The 22539-nt window shown below is 44.9% G+C and overlaps 1 protein-coding gene across 10 annotated transcripts in view; it reads right to left on the bottom strand.

Annotated features, from left to right (window-relative positions):
* Positions 1–22539, bottom strand: part of CDKL5 (cyclin dependent kinase like 5) — a 407568-nt gene that overhangs the window by 338495 nt on the left and 46534 nt on the right. The gene's annotated exons all lie outside the window — the stretch shown is intronic.

The following is a 22539-nucleotide window of genomic DNA, read 5'->3' as shown; positions in this document are numbered from 1 at the left end:
AAGTATATGTGTAGCAGGACTTCATATATTCTTGAAACATTTCTTGAAACTTAAATGGCATGTTCATTTTATCTTTTTTTTTTTTTTTACAAATGTTTGGGACAGAATTTTTGTGGCACTAGTGGCATAGCATGGGTTACCAGGGTCCAGGGCAAGATAAGTATTTTTTTCCTGATAATTTTTGGACCATTAGTCCAAAAATGTTAAAAATAAAATTATACATTGTTATATATTTTTTTACTTTCTATTTTTGTATTATATTTTTGTGCTTTTTTATGAGAATATTTTATTTTATTATCCTAGCCCTAAACCTAACTCTGTCCCTAACGCTATCTTGAACCCTAGTCCTATCCCGAGCTTTAGTCCCATCTCTAACCCTAGTGCTAACCCTATCCTCTTACCCTAATCATAGTTATTATTATTTATTTATATAGCGCCATTGATTCCATGGTGCTGTACATGATAAGGGGTTACATACCAAATACAGATATCACTTACAGTAACAAAAACAATGATAGACTGGTACAGAGGGAGGAGGACCCTGCCCTTGCGGGCTTATGTTCTATAGTTCTAACCCTAGCCTTAACACTAGTCCACTAGTCCCAACCCTAACCCTAGCTTGGCTTAGAAAAAGTTTGTATTATAATGTCAGTCTTTTTTTTATTTAATTTTCTTACAGGTGATACATTTTTAAATGCAGGACAGCAGCCCCAGCAGGTGTCTGTCTCTCCTCTTGCAAAGTTACAACTGACAGAAGAGGCAGGGAGCTGTAGGAGAGCACAGAGCAGCCTTTTTCAACTCAGGTGCTGCCTATTCAGTATGCAGAAGTCGAGACAAGCATGTAATCAGTTGTTGAACTCTGCATAGGTAGCAAGTGAGATGACAAATATGACAAATCTCACTTTAACATAGTTAGCGATTTGTTATCTCAATTGCTGCCTGTGCATTAGTCAAGATGAGTTTGACATGCAGTGACCAAAATGACAAAGCTCACTTCATCATAGTAATAGCTTTGTTACCTCGTTCTCTATTTATGCAGAGAGCAGGAGCCCATGGCAAATTCAACTCGACTACTGCACTCTGCATAGGGTCATGTCAAAGAGGCCCTAGCTGTTTTAATCATCTAGTTCTCCAGCTGCCAAGAGGGCATCAGAACATCCCTGCACCACATGAAAAAGAAGCGGCAGTGGGAGTTGGGTGTGAAACCTTTCTCCCTTATAAAATCTGGCATCTGGGAAAACTGCCCCAGTGACCCCCCCATGCTATGCCACTGTGTGGAGCTTACAAATATATAAGTACTTGCAGCGCTGGGGTCCTGGGTTCAAATCCCACCAAAGACCACATCTGCACGGAGTTTGTATGTTCTCCCCGTGTTTGCGTGGGTTTCCTCCGGGTCCTCCGGTTTCCTCCCACATTCCAAAGACATACTAATGGGGAATTTAGATTCTGAGCCCCAATGGGGACAGTACCGATGATGTCTGCAAAGCGCTGTGGAATTAATAGCGCTATAAGTGAGTAAAATAAATAAATAAAATAAAAAGTACTAGAGGTTACATAGTTACTAGTGATGAGCGAGCATGCTCGGGTGTTTTCTGAGTATCTTCAGCGTGCTCGGGTGTTATATTTGAGTCACTCCGTGTGCATGATTTGCGACTGTTTGACAGCTTTAATACATGTGAGGAATGCCTAAGAAACAGGAGAGCTGTACTGTTTGTGAGGAAAGCAGCACTAACAAGTGGATATCGCTTCATAAAGAATGAGAACCTGTAATACTTTATGGATCATATGGTGAATGGGGCAGTGCCACTCTTTGATAGGCTTATTTTAGCCTGTATATATTGTCTATTTTATTAGCAATTAAATGATTGAGCTCAGTTCATATTAGTATTGATACTCTTCATAACGGAAGCCATAACAGTTTGTTTCATGATCCATTGTATAGCAGGTACCAATGGCACCAGACGCACACCATTGTCTACTCTCTTGAAATTCTTGTTTCAGTAAGAACTTGTATTACACATGAAACGATGGTGAAGTGTCTTGTCTTATAACTCAGCGCGTCTCTGTTATTGCTTCTAGAAATGTATGAATATATACAGTATACTGTATACAACTGGGCGATAACAAAGAAACAGCACAATACAGATCTGCAAGTCAAAATACTCCAGAATTGTCATTTCACAGAAAATACAGGTGTCTACTAAAACCCATGTTAGAAAATCTCTTTGCTTACCCCTTCCCGCAAAGGAATGTACTATTATATTATAATTATGTTATTCTAACCAGAATAGGACTTAATATTACATAAGATGGATGGAAAAGACACAGGAGTTGTGTCAGTGTCATTAGCAGCATGTACAGCCTTACATACCCAAGCAACAGCAGTGATTATAGCATTCTTCAATGGCAAGATTGGGCTTCACAGGACCCCATTAGAATGGCGCAGAGTTTGAGTATGCGCCCCTCAGCTCTATTCTGTGTGACTGCTGGAGATAGCCAAGTGCCGCACTATCTCCAGCAGTCCCAGAGTGAATAATGGAGCGGATGTGTGCATGCTCCTCCTTCGCTCTATTCAGACAGAGCTCGGCAAAACTTTAACTTCTAAACCTGCTACAAACCATTTAAAGCCTTATTCATTCCTTGCTAGATTTCCTCAGTATTTTGCAATAGTCTTTTAAAGCCACAAAGACTGGATGATACACAAGAGAAATGTAATGGAAAGACCCATACGCCGTCTCTTTTACTGCACGCATGCCATATTTTAGCTTTAAATTATGATAAGGTTGTATATAAGTAATCAAATGACCACTACAAGTTTCCCAGTGGAACAAAAAAAAAAAATAAAATTGGGATGAGCAAAGTTTAATTAAATTAAAAAAAAAAATCCCCTAGAAAAATAGAAAGTAGTTATATATTGTATTTAAAAAAAAAACAAAAAAACATTTAATCAGCAAAAGTCGGCAAAACAAAAAAACTACATAACTGTGGCATCACCTTAATCATACTAAGGCCACGACCCCACTATCAGTATTTGGTCAGTATTTTTTTTCAGGAGTGGGAGCCAAAACCAGGTGAGGAACAATCAGAGAAAAGGTATAATAGAAACAAGTCACCAATTGTGCATTTATCACCCACTCCTGAGAAAAAATACTGACCGAATACTGAACAAATACTGATAGTGGGGCCCTGGACTAATACACAGAATAAAGTTATCACTTTTCTTTACTGCATATTACAAACCCTTCTGCAAAAAAACTAGCATGGAAAAAAAACTATAACTTGTCCTCCAAAGAATAAGATACAGCTCTTACAATAAGTCTAAATAGGCTTAATCCTTAATGGGTTATTCACAACTTGTGTTCAACTGCCTCTCACTTCCTTGTTTCTGCGGTGTGCGTGTGGGGGTGGAGTATGAGGCAGGCACATGGCAGGGAAATGTGATGTTAGGGATTACGAGAACTGCTCTGGTAGCAGTCACAGGTGAGAACCATGGGTTTCTGATTTTGCAGGACTGATAACAGTCAGGGGCTGATAGCTGCTCAGCTCCTTCCCTCTCCCTAACTGCGGTATAGAAATCTATGTACTACAGAAAGTTGATTGAGATATTAGGAGTTAACTGCTCAGTATGGAATGCATCTACTATGCACTCTCGGCTAGGCTTTGGTGGTCAATCTCCTTGGCAATAAGCTGTACACTATGTAAAATAAAAGCTCTCACAGCAGGAGAATGACAGCAGATAGAAAAGGCAAGTCAACTGCAAACCTGTTTTTTTTCATACGGTCTAACTAAAGCATTGTAAAAGCATGAGAATACCCCTTTAAGCGTTTAAAGTATTTGTCCACCTAAGACAATATCTTTTATTAAAAGGGTCACCTGATGATAACTTTGTCACACTACTCCCAGGATCAGATGTAAAATATGTGGCAACCAGGAGGCAGGTGTTCAAAAACCCTGCAGCTCCAACACCGGAAAGATAATGTATCGCAAAATTCTAATTAATATCAATGGACAATTTATGGATTTTTTTTATACCAGAAAACCCAATCAAGGCCATTTAATAAGACTGAAAATAAAACATGTGAATATCAGATTTTAAATGAACACGAAAAAATGTTTGTTTGCAAATACAAGCTCTCTTAAGTAAAACTAATTAAGAAGGAAATATAAAAAAAATGTTGTTCTCGATTGTTTAAGATCTTATTTCCAACAAAAACTTTTTCTGTGCGGAAACAACATGCGTTGACCTGATACGGTAACGTAGTCACTTGTTGTATTACAGGTGAGCTTCCAACACGTGCACTTGAGACTAAACGATCATAGTGAGCAAACATCACGCACGCCAGCTTTGTAGCACTGTTTAGCACTAGAGGGGAATTAATCTTGCTATTCCTCCCTAAGAGCAGATGTCTGAACAGAGTTATTAACATGTGTCTGCCTATAATCAGAGCTTGGACGCCTTTAAAATAGCATCTGCTTACAAATTGGATGCTGAGGAATTGAAGTTTGGTAATGCTTTTCTTGTGTCGGTGCCAGGGCATTCTATTTGTGGACATGCCCATTGTTATCAGGAGTTAAATCACAGGCTTAAGCAGCATAAAGTCCAAACTATCCAATGGCGTAATGTGTTGTAGTGTAGGATCCTACGTCAGTCTCTTTAACCATAAATTCTCATTCTGTGATACGTGTACCCCCTACACACAAGGGATTGAGCCTGTTGAATATTTTGCTGCACATCATTTTGCGACTCTGCAAATCTGCATTTCAACAATTTTGAGATGTGGGTGGAAAAGAGGATGTGACAAATAGCTATAAGCCTGAATTTTCTAACTGCAACTTTTTAGCATCCCACTTGGAGAAGGAGTCAGGGGAAGGGAGCAAAAAAAAAAAAAAAAAAAAATAATATATAATATATATATATATATATATATATATATATATATATATATATATATATATATATATATATATATATATATATATATATAAAAAAAAACATCTCCGGACAAAAGTGTTTTATTATATTGATATACCAAATGTATCAATCATTGTGTTACTCTGGTAAATTCCCCCCCCCAACAACTCTAGTGGGTGCTCACGCTGTGTATTTGACAGGTGCATTCTGTGTATTTGACAACTGTGATGTTTATAGTCTTGGGAAAATTGAAAGTACTCTGCTGAGCAATGTTCAGTTCACAGACACTGGGCCAGATTTACTAAAACCAGTGGGGTACAGCTAATAGCAGCAGACCACATGACCACTATGGGGCCCATGAGTTGGAGGTGGGGGCTCGGTACCAGCGCCTCCCTCGCCTGACATTGCACTTTCAACTTAAACGGCATCCGGGATGCTGAAAGAATTGAAAGCAATGATAAAGGGGGAGCTATCCGCTCCCTCCTCCATCATTTTCCCTTTCCCTGAGCTCTGGCGCCTCAGTGCAGCAGGCGATGATGACACTACATCGCGCCGAGCAGTGCAGAGCATTCAGAAAACTTTCTGCACAGATCGGAGCAGCGGGGGAATGAGGAGAGGTATTTTTATTTTTTTAATTCAATGAGGGCCATTATACTGTTTGGAGAGCTAGATAGTTTGTAGCGCAATTTTGCCATATTTTTACAGCAGTATTTATTCTTTATGTAGAGAATAGAAAATGTTTTTTCCCCACTTTTAATGTTAGTTTGATATATTTTTTTACATTTTTCAAACTTTTTTTTTTTACTTATTTACCTTTACCTATTTTTAGTCACACTAAGACTTGAACATGTGATTGTTCACTTGCTTGTCCAATATACTATAAAGCTTCGGATGCAGTGGCATCTATCTTTGGGAACAAAGGATTAGGAAGGTTAAATTCCTACTTGAGGGACTGCAAGATGATGGAGGACTATTGACATGCACCAGTGAGATTAAAATTACTGTTGTAACCCTGTCAAAAATCTAATGTTTTTGAACAGTTTATTTCAATTTTTGCATGCATTAGAGAAGCATTTTGCACCCCTTCCTCCATATTTGTCAGTCTTCTTTTCAATATTCCCATAATTATTCTGTGCTTGGGTATCAGGCACCTCTATACTAAATGAATTATGCTCAATGACAGATTAAATGTATCCCTTTAAATGTAATAGAAGCACAAGACATAAGAGGGAGCAATATATTCAAGGCAAAATTGAATTTTTACTCCTCATCTATGTGCTATGAACACAAGCCTGTTCTAGAACTCCAAGCACAACATACTTCAATGATGCCACAGTATTTTTTGGATATGTTATTGTGGCACCCCAGGGGTCTGGTTTTCCACAGTAATGTAATGTTATGTCTGAGAGCAGGTGGGAGGTCCTTTGGTCAGGGATCCTGTGCATGCCACACCTCCTGCCCAGTCTTGGGAGGGGAAGAACTTCCCCTGTATAAACCCGGGGCTGAGGCAGGGTGAGTCAGACAAGGAGAGTGGAGACAAGAAGCAGCATAGGAAACAGCAGAGTTACAAGGAGTCAGGGGCTGGCAGCTGCAGAGTTCGCCCTGACTAAGAAGATTCTTTACCGGACCCGGGGTCCGAGGCTGTGGGGACTAACTCCTACCCAGCAGCAGAATCCGTCAGGCAGGGGATTTCAGGTCCTCTGGCCCAGAAGCCCGAAGGCACGGTCACACGCGTGGGACCAGCACCGCCATCGTGGAGCGGAAGCCATTAGAAGGCCCCGAGTCACCGGCCATACGGGTGAGCACCACACGGTACACTCAGGGACGTGGGCTACTTACATCAGCTTCTAGCAAGGTAGCCAGAAGAGTACAGTCAGTTTGGGAGGCCTACAACTACGCCTGGCCAGGGGAGATCCCATCTGCTCAAAGACTGACCAGGCCCCGTTTGCTAGCAAGTACTCCGGGAGGGTCTGTCGTTGTTACCAGTAAAGACCCTGAACTACACCGTACCGTCTCTGAGTGGTTCCTGCTACCCCCATCATCCACGTCGGCTGCCCTGAGGCCATACCCCTCCCGTTGGGGGTTATACTATCACGCTGCACAATCCTACCACCGGCCTCAGCGGTCTGCCCTGCAGCAGCAGCTCCCTGGCTGCACTCAACGGGTGGCGTAGTCCTCAACTATTTACTACTAATAGACTGCCGTCTAGTTTGACTCCCTGGGCACGGACCGGGTCACCGCCACGAGACTACAACCCTCCACTGATCCGGCTCCGGGTAGGCTCCCGCGTGCGCAACGCAGCGCGACACATTCCCAGGGGCGCGTCAACTTTGGCGTAGTCGGCAGGATCTCGTGCCCGCAACCACCGGGTACTGCGTGCCTGAAAAGCAAAGACTGTTCAAACTTACCAGTGGTGAAGATTCCCGCTATCCGTGGAGGTTTCCCGCCATCCGGCGCCATCTTCTACCTTCTTCCCGCCATCGGTGAAGTTTCCCGCCATCCGGCGCCATCTTCGGCCTTCTTCCCGCCATCCGTGGAGTTTTCCCGCCGTTGGACGCCATCTTGGGGACGCCGCGCGGGAAGAAGAGGGGCGTGGACTCTGAAAGCGCGCGAGAACTGAAGCCCCGCCTCACGTCCGGACGTTGCGTAAGGTCCTGGAAGGAGCCCAGCAGACGCCGACGTCACAGGAGCGCGACGGAAGGTCCTCAACCCTGACGATCCACTGCGGAGCCGCGGCCTACGGAAGAGGATCATCGCAAGGTAGGCCACGGTCCACTAGGGGGGAGGAAGATGTCGGATACGGAGGAGAGCTTCACTGCCCCAACCCCCGCCAGCGCTACCGCTGCTGCAGTTATGCCCTTCACAATGCCCTATATCCCGGGAGCAGCTTGGCTACCCCAGTACTCAGGGGAGTCACATACCCTGTATGACTTTAGAGAAAAGCTGGATAGCCTCTTCCAGGTGTACCCCCTCACAGAAGAGCAAAAAGTGAGCATCCTGGTGGCCCAACTAACCGGGGCAGCCAAAAGGGAAGTAAAATCCTGGCCACCTGGGAGGAAGACTGTCGCAGGGATACTAACCCGGCTGAAGGACACCTTTGATACCCGCACCTCAGCCGAGATTAAGCTTAGATTCTACGGGTGCAAGCAGCGAGCGCATGAGAGTATAAGGGACTATGCACTAAACCTACAAGAGGCCCTGAGGGCCATAAAGCAGACCGACCCTGATGCGGTGGGAAACGAGGACAAGCTGTTGACTGAACAATTTATAGAGGGTTTATATTGCAATGCCCACCGAACCCAGTTGCGGGCAATGGCCTTACAGGATCCCCATCTGGACTTTGCACAGTTCAAGGACAGAGCCATCCGGGTGCTCCGAGAACCGGCACCAGGTGGCGTTGTGACCCACAGACGCCCCACTACCACTTACTACCAGGAGGCGGCGCCCTTGTCAGCAGGGCCTGTGGGAGCTGATGCGCAGGCTTTGGACAATGACCCGGCTCCAGACCTACACCATCAGGTCCAAGAGCGTTGCTGCGCTAACCCGAACTGTGCAGTCTTTACAGGTTTCCACCCCAGGGAAGATCCAGCTGGCATCCGGACCGGAGGACATCCCGTGGCGTCGACCAAGGAGGACCCCACCGGCCAGAGGAAGACCCAGTGACCGATACAGCGAGGACGGACGACCCATCTGCCGCCGCTGCAATCAATCCGGACATATGGAAAGGTACTGTTCTTTAAACGGGCACAACCTGGGGTAGAGGGCCAACCCCCAGGAAAAAGATCACCAGGCCCATCGAACTGGCGCGACAGATATGTGGGAGGACGTCCAGTCTTGCCTGTGGTACTGGATGGCATTCCCATGAGTGCCCTACTGGATACCGGGTCACAGGTCACCACCATCCCGTACGTGCTCTTCAAGCAGTACTGGAATGACTCGGATATTACCCACTACCCTGACGACGACTTGAGTATCATCGCCAGCAATGGCCAGCCCGTGCCACAGATCGGATTTAAAGAGGTGGCCCTCAAAATCGGTAGAGTCGAACTGGCCGCACAGGGACTGATCATTGTAGATATTGATAAACATGAGAGTCACCCAAAAATAACTCTAGGAACTAACGTAATTGAAAATTGTCTTGCAGAGGTGATTTTCCTTTTACAGCAGGTTGCCAAGAACGCCAGCTCCGGCGAGCAGCGGGTGCTCCAGAAAGAGATCCGGGCACTGATGCAACGGCAACAAGTGGAACTCTCCGGCGGTGAGATTGGTAGCGTAAGAATGTGTGACCCTTTTCCTATTGCCATGCCCCCAAAAAGTGAAATGATGATTTGGTGCCGGGCAGCTATTGGTCTGAGAGGAAGAGATTACCAGGCAATGGTAGAACCAGTTTACTCAGACAGTAGGCCCACCATTTTGACAGCACGGGGGGTGGTCAATGTACGCCATGGGAGGGTGCCCATTCGCATAATAAATATCGGGGAGAGGGAAGTGTACCTGCCCCGGTATGCCACGCTAGCCAAATTATATACCACTAATCAAAATTCTATACAATCTGTGGAACCCTTGCCTCCATCTCACCCGGAGGAAGGTAACGGCTCTAAGAAAGACATGGAGGACTGGTGTCAGCAACTACATTTGGGTACTGATTCCACTCCCTCACATCAGAAACAAGGAGTCTATCGGGTGGTTCAAGAGTATGAGAGAGTGTTTAGTAAACACCCGTTAGACTTTGGGCGGGTCAAGGGGGTAGAACACCGCATCCCCACGGGAGATCATCCTCCCATAAAAGAGAGGTATCGACCCGTACCCCCTGCACACTACCAACACGCCAAGGGGATGCTTCGAGACATGAAGGAGGCTGGGGTAATCCGGGATAGCTGTAGCCCCTGGGCAGCCCCACTAGTTTTAGTCAAAAAGAAAGACAACACCATGAGGATGTGTGTAGATTACCGGAAAATCAACCGTATCACACACAAGGATGCGTACCCCTTACCAAGGATAGAGGAGTCATTGGCTGCTTTAAGATCTGCTAACTTCTTCTCTACCTTGGATCTCACTAGCGGGTACTGGCAGGTTCCTGTAGCAGAGGCGGACCGGGAGAAGACCGCATTCACCACCCCGATGGGACTTAGCGAGTTCACCTGCATGCCGTTCGGACTCTGCAACGCCCCAGGAACCTTCCAACGATTAATGGAGTGCTGTCTGGGCCACAGAAACTTCGAGACGGTCCTGTTGTACCTGGACGATGTCATCGTATACTCCAAAACTTATGAGGACCACCTGAAACACCTGGCGGAGGTGTTCGAAGCTCTGGCGAGTTACGGCCTAAAGGTGAAACCCTCCAAGTGTCACCTCCTGAAACCAAAGGTGCAATACCTGGGACACGTGGTGAGCGCTGACGGAGTGGCTCCCGACCCCGATAAGATCACCGCAATTAAGGGATGGCCAAGCCCCTCCAGCGTAAAAGAAGTGCGGCAGTTCCTAGGGTTGGTAGGCTACTACCGAAGGTTTATTCCCGGTTTCACCAAAAAGGCAGCGCCTATGCAGGACCTCCTGATAGGCCAGTCCCGGAAGGCCAAGAACCAGAAGCCGCCCTTCAAATGGGAAGAGCTAGAAGAAGAGTCCTTCCGCCAGCTGAAGATGGCCCTCACGGGGGATGAAATCTTGGCGTACCCGGACTATAGCCAGCCCTTCATCCTCTACACCGACGCCAGTAACATCGGGCTAGGAGCCGTACTGTCCCAGATTCAGCAGGGGAGAGAACGAGTAATCTCCTATGCCAGCCGAAAACTGCGACCCACCGAAAGGAACCCCGAGAATTACAGCTCATTTAAGTTAGAGTTCCTGGCCGTGGTATGGGCAGTCACCGAGCGCTTTAGGCATTACCTCGCTTCTTCCCGGTTCACCGTATACACGGATAACAACCCGTTGATACACCTGGACACGGCAAGACTCGGTGCCCTGGAGTAGAGGTGGATGGCCCGTCTGTCCAACTACGAGTTCACAATCAAATACCGGGCAGGACGCTCCAATACTAACGCGGATGCCCTGTCCAGGATGCCCAACCTGCCGGACGAAGGAGAAGATCCGGAGGGACTGGAAGAAGTTGAACTCCCTGCGTTCCACCGTCATGGGACTATCCAGTATTCCCACCGGGTAAGGGGTAAGCAGGCTGCTACGTTGAACCCCTTACCCCACTACAACTGGGCGGAAACGCAAGACAGCGACCCTGCCGTCCGACTAGTGAAGGAGATGCTGACTCGGCCGGAGGCTCGCCTTGAACCAGACGCTCCGGAGGAAGCCAAACAACTATGGGCAGAGAAGAGTCGACTATTCCTTTACAAGGGGAAGTTGTGTCGCAGAATGGTCAACTCCCGGACGCATGAACTACTCTGGCAAGTAGTGGTGCCACGACGAGACGCAGCCATGGTGATGGAGGCATACCACGACGGAGCTGGACACTTCGGGTGGAAAAAGCTGGAGTTCCTGCTGCGCGAGCGGTTCCACTGGGTAGGCATGAGGGGAACCATCGAGAAGTGGTGCAGAGACTGTGGCCCGTGCAATCTGAGAAGGAAGGACCGGGCCAGCCAGAAGACTCCCCTGCAGTCCATCGTCACCCGGCAACCGTTGGAACTGGTAGCCTTGGATCATGTAAAACTGACCCCAAGCAGAAGTGGCTACGTCTACGCGTTAACCATCGTGGATCATTACTCCCGGTTCTTGGTTGTCGTCCCCGTCAAGGACTTAACGGCTCAAACAGCAGCTAGAGCCTTCCAGCAGCACTTCTGCCGTCCACACGGGTACCCGGACCAAGTGCTGACGGACCAGGGACCTGCCTTTGAAGCGGAGGTCTTCCAGGAATTCTGCAATCTGTATGGCTGCCGGAAGATAAGGACGACACCCTACCATCCGCAAACTAATGGACTTTGTGAAAAAATGAACCAGGTGGTAATGGATCTTCTAAAAACATTGCCCCTGGAAGAACGCAGTCTGTGGCCTGAGAAGTTGCCCGATCTGGTGGACCTATACAACCACATCCCGGTAGGTTCCACCAACTGTACCCCGGCTTACCTAATGAGGGCGAGACCTGGTAAGTTACCTGTTGACCTGGAAATGGGAGTCCTGACACCTGAGGACACTTCACCAGAAACAGACTGGGACACAGAGAGGCAGCAGCAGTACCGGAAAGTACAGGAGAGCGTGGAGCGAAGTCTCTGTCAGGCTAGGGAAAGACAAGAGAAGACTTACAACCAGTATGCTCCCGCTGTTCCCCTGGTACCCGGAGAGCAGGTCTTGAAGAGGAAAAGACGGCTCCACAAGTTGGATGACCAGTGGGAGAAGGACCCGTACACCGTACTGCCCTCAAGCCACGAGAACCCGAAGGTCTGTACCATCAGTAAAGACGGAGGGGAAACCACAGCCATTGTGTCCCGGGACCACCTGAAGAAGTGTCCCGAACAACTGAGGAACCCTGAAGAGGAACAAGAAGACCATCGACCCGTGGGAGAAAGGGAAGATATGGTTAGTACCGTGCTCGGGGACTTCCCTCAGTCTTGGACTCAAGTCAATGGTGCAGTTGTGGTACCCGTACTCACCTTCCTCCAACCATCATCCCAAGAACCTACGGAGCAACGGGTAGAGCTGGAAGAACAGCCGGTCCAGGAGGCAGAAGACTCCACACAAGCAGAACAGGAGAATCAACCCTCTGCTTATAGTGAGCCTGCCGTACCCCTAGTGAGACAAAGAGCCGGTAGACAGCTGCCCAGTTTACCCTTGACAGTTCCTACACCCTGTAGTTCAGGGCCAGACAGTCAGCTCCGTAGGTCCACTAGGGCCACTAGAGGCCAGTTACCAGCACGCTGGAGAATTTGAAGTGTAAAAATAGTTTTATTTATGTTTATCTGTGTATTGTTGCTTGTGTATAATTTTGTGTTTCCAGTTGTTTTTAGGAAACCTTGGTGGATTTACCGGGAATCCTTGTATATAGTTGGAGCGTAACCCAGGATGGACTAGAGACTGTTAAGGACTCGGGGTAGGACAGACCCCTACCTGGTTACGTCTCCCTGTGTTGGTGAAATGGACACCTTTGCTTTTCTTCAAAGACTGCATCCGGTTGCGGACACGCCGTAACCATCTTATGTGTTTTTCTTATAGTATTGTTATTGTTATACTTTGTTATGTTTTTCTAAATGTGTTTAGTCCCGGAGTACTAAATTTCACTAGGGGGGAATGTGGCACCCCAGGGGTCTGGTTTTCCACAGTAATGTAATGTTATGTCTGAGAGCAGGTGGGAGGTCCTTTGGTCAGGGATCCTGTGCATGCCACACCTCCTGCCCAGTCTTGGGAGGGGAAGAACTTCCCCTGTATAAACCCGGGGCTGAGGCAGGGTGAGTCAGACAAGGAGAGTGGAGACAAGAAGCAGCATAGGAAACAGCAGAGTTACAAGGAGTCAGGGGCTGGCAGCTGCAGAGTTCGCCCTGACTAAGAAGATTCTTTACCGGACCCGGGGTCCGAGGCTGTGGGGACTAACTCCTACCCAGCAGCAGAATCCGTCAGGCAGGGGATTTCAGGTCCTCTGGCCCAGAAGCCCGAAGGCACGGTCACACGCGTGGGACCAGCACCGCCATCGTGGAGCGGAAGCCATTAGAAGGCCCCGAGTCACCGGCCATACGGGTGAGCACCACACGGTACACTCAGGGACGTGGGCTACTTACATCAGCTTCTAGCAAGGTAGCCAGAAGAGTACAGTCAGTTTGGGAGGCCTACAACTACGCCTGGCCAGGGGAGATCCCATCTGCTCAAAGACTGACCAGGCCCCGTTTGCTAGCAAGTACTCCGGGAGGGTCTGTCGTTGTTACCAGTAAAGACCCTGAACTACACCGTACCGTCTCTGAGTGGTTCCTGCTACCCCCATCATCCACGTCGGCTGCCCTGAGGCCATACCCCTCCCGTTGGGGGTTATACTATCACGCTGCACAATCCTACCACCGGCCTCAGCGGTCTGCCCTGCAGCAGCAGCTCCCTGGCTGCACTCAACGGGTGGCGTAGTCCTCAACTATTTACTACTAATAGACTGCCGTCTAGTTTGACTCCCTGGGCACGGACCGGGTCACCGCCACGAGACTACAACCCTCCACTGATCCGGCTCCGGGTAGGCTCCCGCGTGCGCAACGCAGCGCGACACATTCCCAGGGGCGCGTCATTATGGGAAGAGCAAATTTATTTGAAAGTAATTCTAAAATGTGATTAATAAAAAATAAATAAAAAAAACACCATTACCTCTACATACTTCCTGCACAAAGCATACAAACCTTATTATCACCAACTATCAAAGTCTTCACCAACCCCATTGTAAGTCAGCTCATTCTTACCATTTTTTATCTCAGGCCTTCAGTAAAAAATGAATTACAGGAAATATTGACAAGCTTCAAAAGTTTATTTTAAATGAAAATGCTAAGAAAAATAATAAAAAAAAAAAAATGTAATTTTCAATTAATAATTTTTTTCAAGCTTTAATATGTTAACGCCATTGCTTAGCAACAGAGACAGTGTTCTGCTGGCAGCACATAGATCCTTGGTAATACTCGCCATTCAGAAGGGTTGTTGCATGTGAACAGGTGAAGTACTTACTTTCCCTTTTGATTTATTGAATGGAAATATAATTTTATTACTTGAAGCATATCTACAGCTTTGTAGGTTTTTTTTTTTTTTTTTTTGCTCCAATGCATCCCACAAACTCCCAAAGCCTTTATAGCCGGATCCGGTAGACACACTCCCACCTGCCCCCCATCACCTGGATGATTGCTACCATGGAATAGAGGACAGGTGGAAGACCTGACATGCTGCAAACTGCAGTTACAGTAGAAAGGTGGAGTGTTGTGCTCACCCTCCACAGGTCCACCGCCGACTCCTGCAGTTTTGGCTGCAGTGTTCACATCGACAGCACACATTACTGTCGTAGCCAATCACTGAGCTCTATGGCTGTGCCAAAATCGACAGCACAAGCCATTGAGCTCAGTAATTAGTTACATCAATTATGTGTGCTCTCGACAAATGTCACCCCTGCAGCCAAAATCCAGAGACCGGACTAGCGTCGGTGAGCCGGCGGTTGAACTGGAGTGGATGATTAACTGCAACGTTTGTTATTTTGGCTAATTTTTCAGCATTTAAGGTCCACTTTCCTGAAAGTGGACAACCCCTTTAATGATGCCTACCATCTGCTAATGGAAAAACATTACAAGTGAAAGCATATCTTTCACCAGCAGATGGCAGTCTAAACAGAGTTGAAGAGGAGGAAGAGAGAAAAAGATTCACAACTCCAGCCAAAACGCTGCCCAATGGAGCCAGGATTCCCAGCGCTCCAGAAATTCCTGGATAGTCTGTAAAAATAGTGAACTTTTTCCCTATCCATAAAAAGAAGACCCAAATTAGCAGCATTCCAACTTAAAAAGGGAAGAACAAAAAAAATTGATGCATTTTTGATTTTAACAACTGCACCTTCAGCCCAATCCCACCTCCTTCCTCCCTGACCCTCCATTCTTTTGAAGTGCATTCTGTCCATATCTACTCCTCCTTGAACCTCCAAGTGGCCATCATATACCGACCCCCGGGCCCAGACACTGACATTATTGACCACTTCTCCACTTGGCTTCTAGACTTTCTTTCTGCTGACATTGCCACCACCATCATAGGCGACTTCAATATCCCACTGACACCCACCAGCCTGCGGAGCGGCGCTGAAAGAAAGCACACTTGCAAGAAGACTTCACAAAGTCAAAGAGCAAAACAGACATGAACATCTTGTCTAGTAATGGTAGTTGGACATATCATTAAAAATACATAAATAATTAAGTCGAGGGTTGTTACTGCTCCTGTGTCTGGGTCATGGTAACCGCATTTGGATTACCACCAATTACTTGCACCCCATCTTGGCGGCCAGCAGCACCCTAAATCCTGCTAGCTCTAGATATGATGCCATATGGCCTAGAAGACTCGACCTTTTTACAGTCCACCATATACAGAGCCAAAAGTTAAAAAAAAAAAGTAATAAATAGTTTGAGATTTCAACAATATAACTGACACATTCAGGAGGATGAGATGAATAAAAATGCAATCAGACGTCTATGGAATATATTAAATTCTGTCCACTTGTTTCCCTCTCATACGAGCCATGTTTCTAAGCTGAATCTTGATTGAATTGTGATTGGCACTTATGTGAATAGCAATAGTTTCTTACTCATTCAGAAAAGAGTGGTGGCATTAATTCCTAGAGATGGATGTTGAGGATTATACCGGGAACCTAGTCTTGGCTCAAATACGCTGTGGGATCACTTGACTTGATGCTGCATTAAGTTGCTCTACAAAACCCTGATAAAATAATGCTGCCTCGCACCTGAGAAGCTAATTGGAATCCGCACTGTAGTGCTTGTTAGCCCCTCCGTGAGCATCACTGACAGATCAGCTTTGCCGTAACTATCCACTCGTTCAGAAACAGAAGTTAGAAGTAGGAAACTTTTATTGGAACCACCGATAATAAAGTCTGTAGTGAATTTCTTCATGAGGAGTATCGTTTCTGATAACTTTAAATTGTATGATCTTAGAACAGAGTCATAAGAAGATAAGAGCCTGTTACTGACTTCCCGCTGAGCTGCCATTTTATAAATCAGGAAAATCAATTTATTACATATATTAAAATTGTTGTTCACTACTGGACAACCGCTGCTTAAAGAGGTTGTAGGGTCTTCTGATAAAATCCCACAGTCACTATGTGACTGCACGCTGTGAGGACTCTGGCTCTCCTGTGTCCATGTAACACATCTTCAGATGCTGGGGCAGCTGGAAGGACATTACACATCAGTACTGAGCAGTGTAGCAGTGAGTCTAGCACTGGGGTGATATAAAACGCTTTCCAGAGAGCAGCAGCACAAAATCTCTGTCTGTGCTTCTCTCACTTACTTAAAGCGAACCTATCAGCAGGATTTTGCTAAGTAAACTACAGGTAGTGCCATGTTGGGGCTGCTGCACTGATAAATATGATACCTGAGGCGAAGAAATCAGTCTTGTGGTTCTTGTGTAATCAGTGTTGAGGTTTTAGTTAATGATATGCTCGGGAATTGGATGTTTCACCCCCAGCAGTTTGCCCCCAGGTACATTTCATCCCCAGCATTTGGCCCCCAGGATGTTTTGCCCCACACATTTCACCCCCGCACATATCGTCCCCAGTTCGCCCCGGTCCGGGGGCTAAACGTGCAGGGGCGAAATGTGCAGGGGCGAATTTTCCTGGGGGCGAAATGATAGGGGCAAAATGTGCGGGAGCAACCTGCTGGAGGCAAATTGCTGGGGGCGAACCTTTCTATAACCGATATGCTCATACTCCGGGGCGGGACTGTTGGCAGGGTCTTATCTTGGTGTCCTAGGCCAGATCAGCAAGAAAAGACCTGTTCACAGGCCACCCCTCTGTCTCTCTGGCTGTCTCTATGATGAGGAACGTACTTGTGCTTTGGGGCGGCCTGTGGGCAGGTCTTATCTTGCTGATCTGGCCTAGAGCACCAGGAAAGATCCTGCCTACAGTCCCGCCCCGGAGAACGAGCATATCATTAACTCAAAACTGCAAACACTGATTACACAAGAACAATAAGACGGATTTCTTCACCTCATGTATCATATTAATCAGTGCTGCAGCCCCAACATGACACTCTGCCTGTAGTTTACTTAGCAAAATCCTGCTGACAGGTTCGCTTTAATAAGTCTCTTATATTCCCTTGATTTATACAAAGTTTGACCACGGCCATGACCTTTCAACTTTCAGATTTGTAACATGTTACTTTTAAATGGAAACCTGTCACAAAGATGCTATTTAACTGCACAATTAGGGGTAATCTGCAGGTAAATATGGCTTAAATCCTGTATGGCCGGCTTACTACAGCACAGCAGTGGTTACAGTGAGAAAAAAACCTTTGCATGCTCCTGCACTTTGACAGCCTGCTTTGCACACGTACGCTGCAGAGCAGACTGTCAAATATGAGGGAGTGATCATACTGTAAAGTGAGCGGTGACCATAACTACCCCCTGCACCACCCCCAACGACTGGAAGCAAGCGGCTGCAAGGAGGATATAAGCTCATTTTCTCTCTGTAGCCACTGCTCCAGCTATGCAGGATTTAAAAGCTCCATTATAAAGCAGCAACAAAGGTGCGCTGCTGCCCAGTAGCCAAAGCGGAAACAGAGGAGGCACGAATCAGCACAGATGGTACAATAGTCTTCTGTAAAGGCCCCCATATGCACTAGAGGAGGGTCAGCCAAACAGACCTGCAACCTCCCTGGTCTTCCCATCTCGAATGAAGTCGGAGTTGAAAAGGGTAGGTAATTTTTAATTTAACCCCTTAATTAAATGTGATGTACATTTTTCATATCACAGGTCGCTGTGTGCTCTGTATAGAGGAGGCTCAGAAGCTAAGCCACCTTCATATGTGACATATACTTGCCGTGTTACATAGCCAGCATCTTACTGTAAAAGCAGTGGCCAAAGCTAGCTCCGATCGCTGCTGTAGAACATTTAGATGTCACCATCAGTCACTGACACTGCCGCCAGCACTTGCTCACAATAAAAATAGCTGCCCTCATTTGTCGTTTTGCATAATCCTGAAGCAGTCAGTCTTATAGACCTCCTGCAAAGAACGGTTGATCATTTTCATCTGCGAGTAGTCAAACTCTGCCCTCTGTGTTTAGTCTTCTTTTGCCTGGTCCACAAAGGGAAGAACAGAAACGTTTCTGCTGTAGACCGTTGTTTTACAGGCATACAAAACACAGCAAGGAGGAGGGAGAAGATGGGATATCTCCAGACATGCACACATATAAAACTCAGGTTTTAACCCCTTCCTGATAAACGACCCACATGTATGTCAGATGTCGGGAGAGTGTGCACAGTATGGAGCGGAGCAGAAATTGAAACCACTCCATACACTTTGGATACATTTTGTTGCACATTTTGTTGGATGCATTTTGTTGCACTTTATATTTGTGCAAAAATTTGTGGGCTTTTAACATTTTATGTCGTTTTTGCTACTTTAAGTGGTTGTAAGCTGGGCATCGTTAACCATGCAAATAAGATTGAAAGGGTATCTGTCACTATGAATATGCAGTCCGATCTGCAGGCATCATGTTATAGAGCTGCTGATTAGAGTTATATATGGTTTGACGAGAAAAGATTCAGTATAATCTGTGTTTTAATCATTTAAGCCTCTGCTCTTTCTGAGATTTTCATTCTAGTCCAGTCACCCACTGAGAGTTTCAGTCCAGTCGTCTACTGGTCCTATCACTGACTGACAGCTATGTCCATATACACACTTCTAAAACAAAAAAAAAGCTGTCAGTCACAGATAGGACAGCCCACAGGACTGAAAGTCCCAGAAAGTTTAAATGATTAAAACCCAGGTTATAGTGAATCTTTTCTCGCAAAACTATGTATCAATCTACTCATCTCCCCCTGCTCTGCTCATGGTGCCTGCAGATTGGACGGCATTTTCATTGTGACAAGTTACATTTAAGTCTAATTGATCTGTTTTTTATACTTTTCAAATAGTCACAAAAAGTCACTATAGTAAGGTGCTAGTGTAAAAAATTGAAAACCAGTTCTAGATAAAAAAAAAAAAAAAAAAAAAGAAGTGTTAACTGTAAATATTCGCCACATTTATCAAATATCAAACAACGTTTTGATTAATTTGGCGCAAAAAATGGCAATGCAGCCACAAGCAAAAGAGATTTAAAAAATTCCTCAGGATACATTTCCCATAAATATTCTCTTGGATATACAAGAATGTACAAATATGAAAATCATTTTCTCAATAATACTTGTAGCTTAAAACAAAAGGAAGAAGAGAAAATGTCTAAACACATAAGTTGTACCATTGATCAAACTTAAGATTTTCTCTTATTAATAATGGAAAAACCATAAAGAAAAGTGCGGAATGCTGTGATATCTTTTTTTTTTTTACAATTTTTTGTGGGTTTTCTTTTTAGACCGTAGATGTTTATCATAAATAAGTCAACACTACAATTGGTACATCACAACATAGCGTACATTATGTTCTGAATAAACCTGCAGAAAGTGTGAAAAAAAAACCCAAACTATTACATTCCCAAAGTATTCAGCCAACAGTTTGATGGAAAAAAAATAAAGCTTTAGAATTAAACACTGTGCACTGCGATCGCTTGTTGACATTACTGGTACTAAAATAAATTGCTTTTCATTTTCTGTAGCAATAGTCTAATCTCACAAACTGGGAGTATAACAAGACCGATAACCTTGAGCTCAGCATTACTGATTAGAAAAAAAATAAATGTATAAATAAGGCAAATTCAGATAGCTTCCCCATAAAATAAGTGCTTCTAAATATGTTCTTCCCTTAACTATTCACAAAACAAAAAAAGAACTGATATTTCAATAATTCAAGTATAATGAAAGGTCCAGAGTCTCAGGATCCTCCAGAGGGACAACAGAAAAAAAAATGGGAGTCTTCTGTATTTATTCACAAGGGAGTTGTTCATGTTAAAGGGGATCGGTCAGCAGGTTTTTGCTATGTAATCTGAGGGCAGCATGAGACACTGATTTCAGCGATGTGTCACTTGTTAGGCTGTGTGCTGTTTTTTCAATACAATGAGTGTTTTATCAGCAGGAGATTATCACTGCCTGGACTACAGCTCATGAGAGCCCTGGTTCAATCATGCTCTCAGCACTGATTAGCAGCTCACTGTCAATAGACAATGTACATAGAAAGCGGCTAATAAGGGGTGTGCACAGAGTCAGCTTTATGAGCTCTACTACATCTAAAAACATTGACAGTTTACTGGGCATAGCAGTTGTGATACAAAGTGATACATAGCTGGAATCAGGGTCGCTGTCTCTACATTATGCTGCTCTCAGATGAGGTAGTAAAAACCTGGTGACAGATTCCCTTTAATGGTGTCTGCCTTAAAGTCCATTTCAAAGTGAAAGTCCTATTACACTCTTTTTTTTAATGTAGGCCGTCTGTCCTCAGTAATGCAGCATACCTTACAAAAAGAAATTTCAAAATGTCCCACATAACAAAGAGAGGAGGGAGTTGGGGCTTTGTGCATACATTGCACTCAAACATATTTCATATTGCATTAAGTGTCTGAGCTCCCTCTAGTGGCTGCTTTCGGTAGCCAGAAGTTTATTATGGACTCTGATGTCCATATAGAGGTTTTGCAGCTTACCGAAAATATGGTGCTGTGACTGCTATAGAGATAAAGGAAAAGGTTTCAGGATTCTGCAGAACTTTGGACCTAAAAATAGGATGGTTTTAAAAGCTTGAGATGCATTTTTAAAGTATAGGTCTTCAGAAGATTATTCCAGAAAACTAATAACCGTCATTTTTCATCTCGGTATTAACAATACTAGTTGGTCTTCCTCTGGTGTATTGCACTTAGTTGTTGTGGGATGATGATGGGATTTTAATGGTCATCCTATAACCTATACTAGATGTTTAATATTTTTGCAAGGATTTGAATCCTTTCCTCAAAAAAAATTGTCTTTCGGCTTTTCAAAGCCTTTTTATTATTCTGTGCGTTTTGTGTTTTCTCTATATTATTGCACCACATGCATTTTGGATTGTAAATGTTGATAAGTTTGTGATCATGAATGATCCCTGCTCCTGTATTCTCGTATATGACATTTCAGTCCTTTATTGTGTCCCCCTATTGCTTGCATCCTGGTCAAGAAGTTTATATACCTTTTGTCCTCGACCCCAGCCGGTCCTTGACCACATCTCTATATCCCCCATCTCTCTGGTGCTTCATCATCCTGCTGTTATTGACTATGACAAGCTGTAAATTCTCGCTCCTGGCACCGAGCCTTAATGTCTATATAAAACAACTGTTCTTTAATTATATTTACAGGATAAAAGAATAAGGAGTCTCTAAATTTAGAGCACTTAGCTTAACAAGATCATGGATGTGCCCTCAATAGCTAACTAATGTAATAAACCACTTGAAGCGAAGAACAGAAAATTAGCACAATAATATGTAAAATGTATTTTAGAATCTGAGGTCAAAGAGGAAACACGTTTATGAAAATATATCTATGTTATAACATTGAAATACGTTCTTCGCCTCGTCAATCTACTTGGAATATGTCCATTGCTGACCGGCACATGGCTTGTATAATAGAAATTAATATTTTATTCTGGGACTTAAAATATATAGACTATAAAGTTTTAATTCACTAAACTAAATGTCATAAATGCGGTATCTAACTTTGCCAAAATGCATTATTTGCTCCCCATTAATCTATCATTGAGTAGGTCTGGATATGTTGAAATGATCAGATTTGATCTTGTACTTTATTGGTTTATGAATGCAGGTGTAACTATTTGAAACCACTGAGTTACAGATTGATAAAGATCCTCTTACTTGTAAATTGGTCGGACAAGTATTCATAAAAAGCGCTTGTTTCTGATCTGTAGCATTAAATTTAGAAGGCTCGACGAACAAGTAATCACCTAGATCTCCGTTGGCTGATCAAAGTTATCATGTAGACTTGAAAAATTATGGTTGGGCAGCATCATATCCATATCATGAGAGGGTGCTGCATTAATAATTGTCTGTCTC

Source organism: Phyllobates terribilis, unplaced genomic scaffold, assembly GCF_046119375.1.
Source record: "Phyllobates terribilis strain yellow unplaced genomic scaffold, ASM4611937v1 Scaffold_2__4_contigs__length_985480577, whole genome shotgun sequence".
Classification (NCBI taxonomy): domain Eukaryota; kingdom Metazoa; phylum Chordata; class Amphibia; order Anura; family Dendrobatidae; genus Phyllobates; species Phyllobates terribilis.
This window is presented reverse-complemented; position numbering and strand designations above follow the sequence as displayed.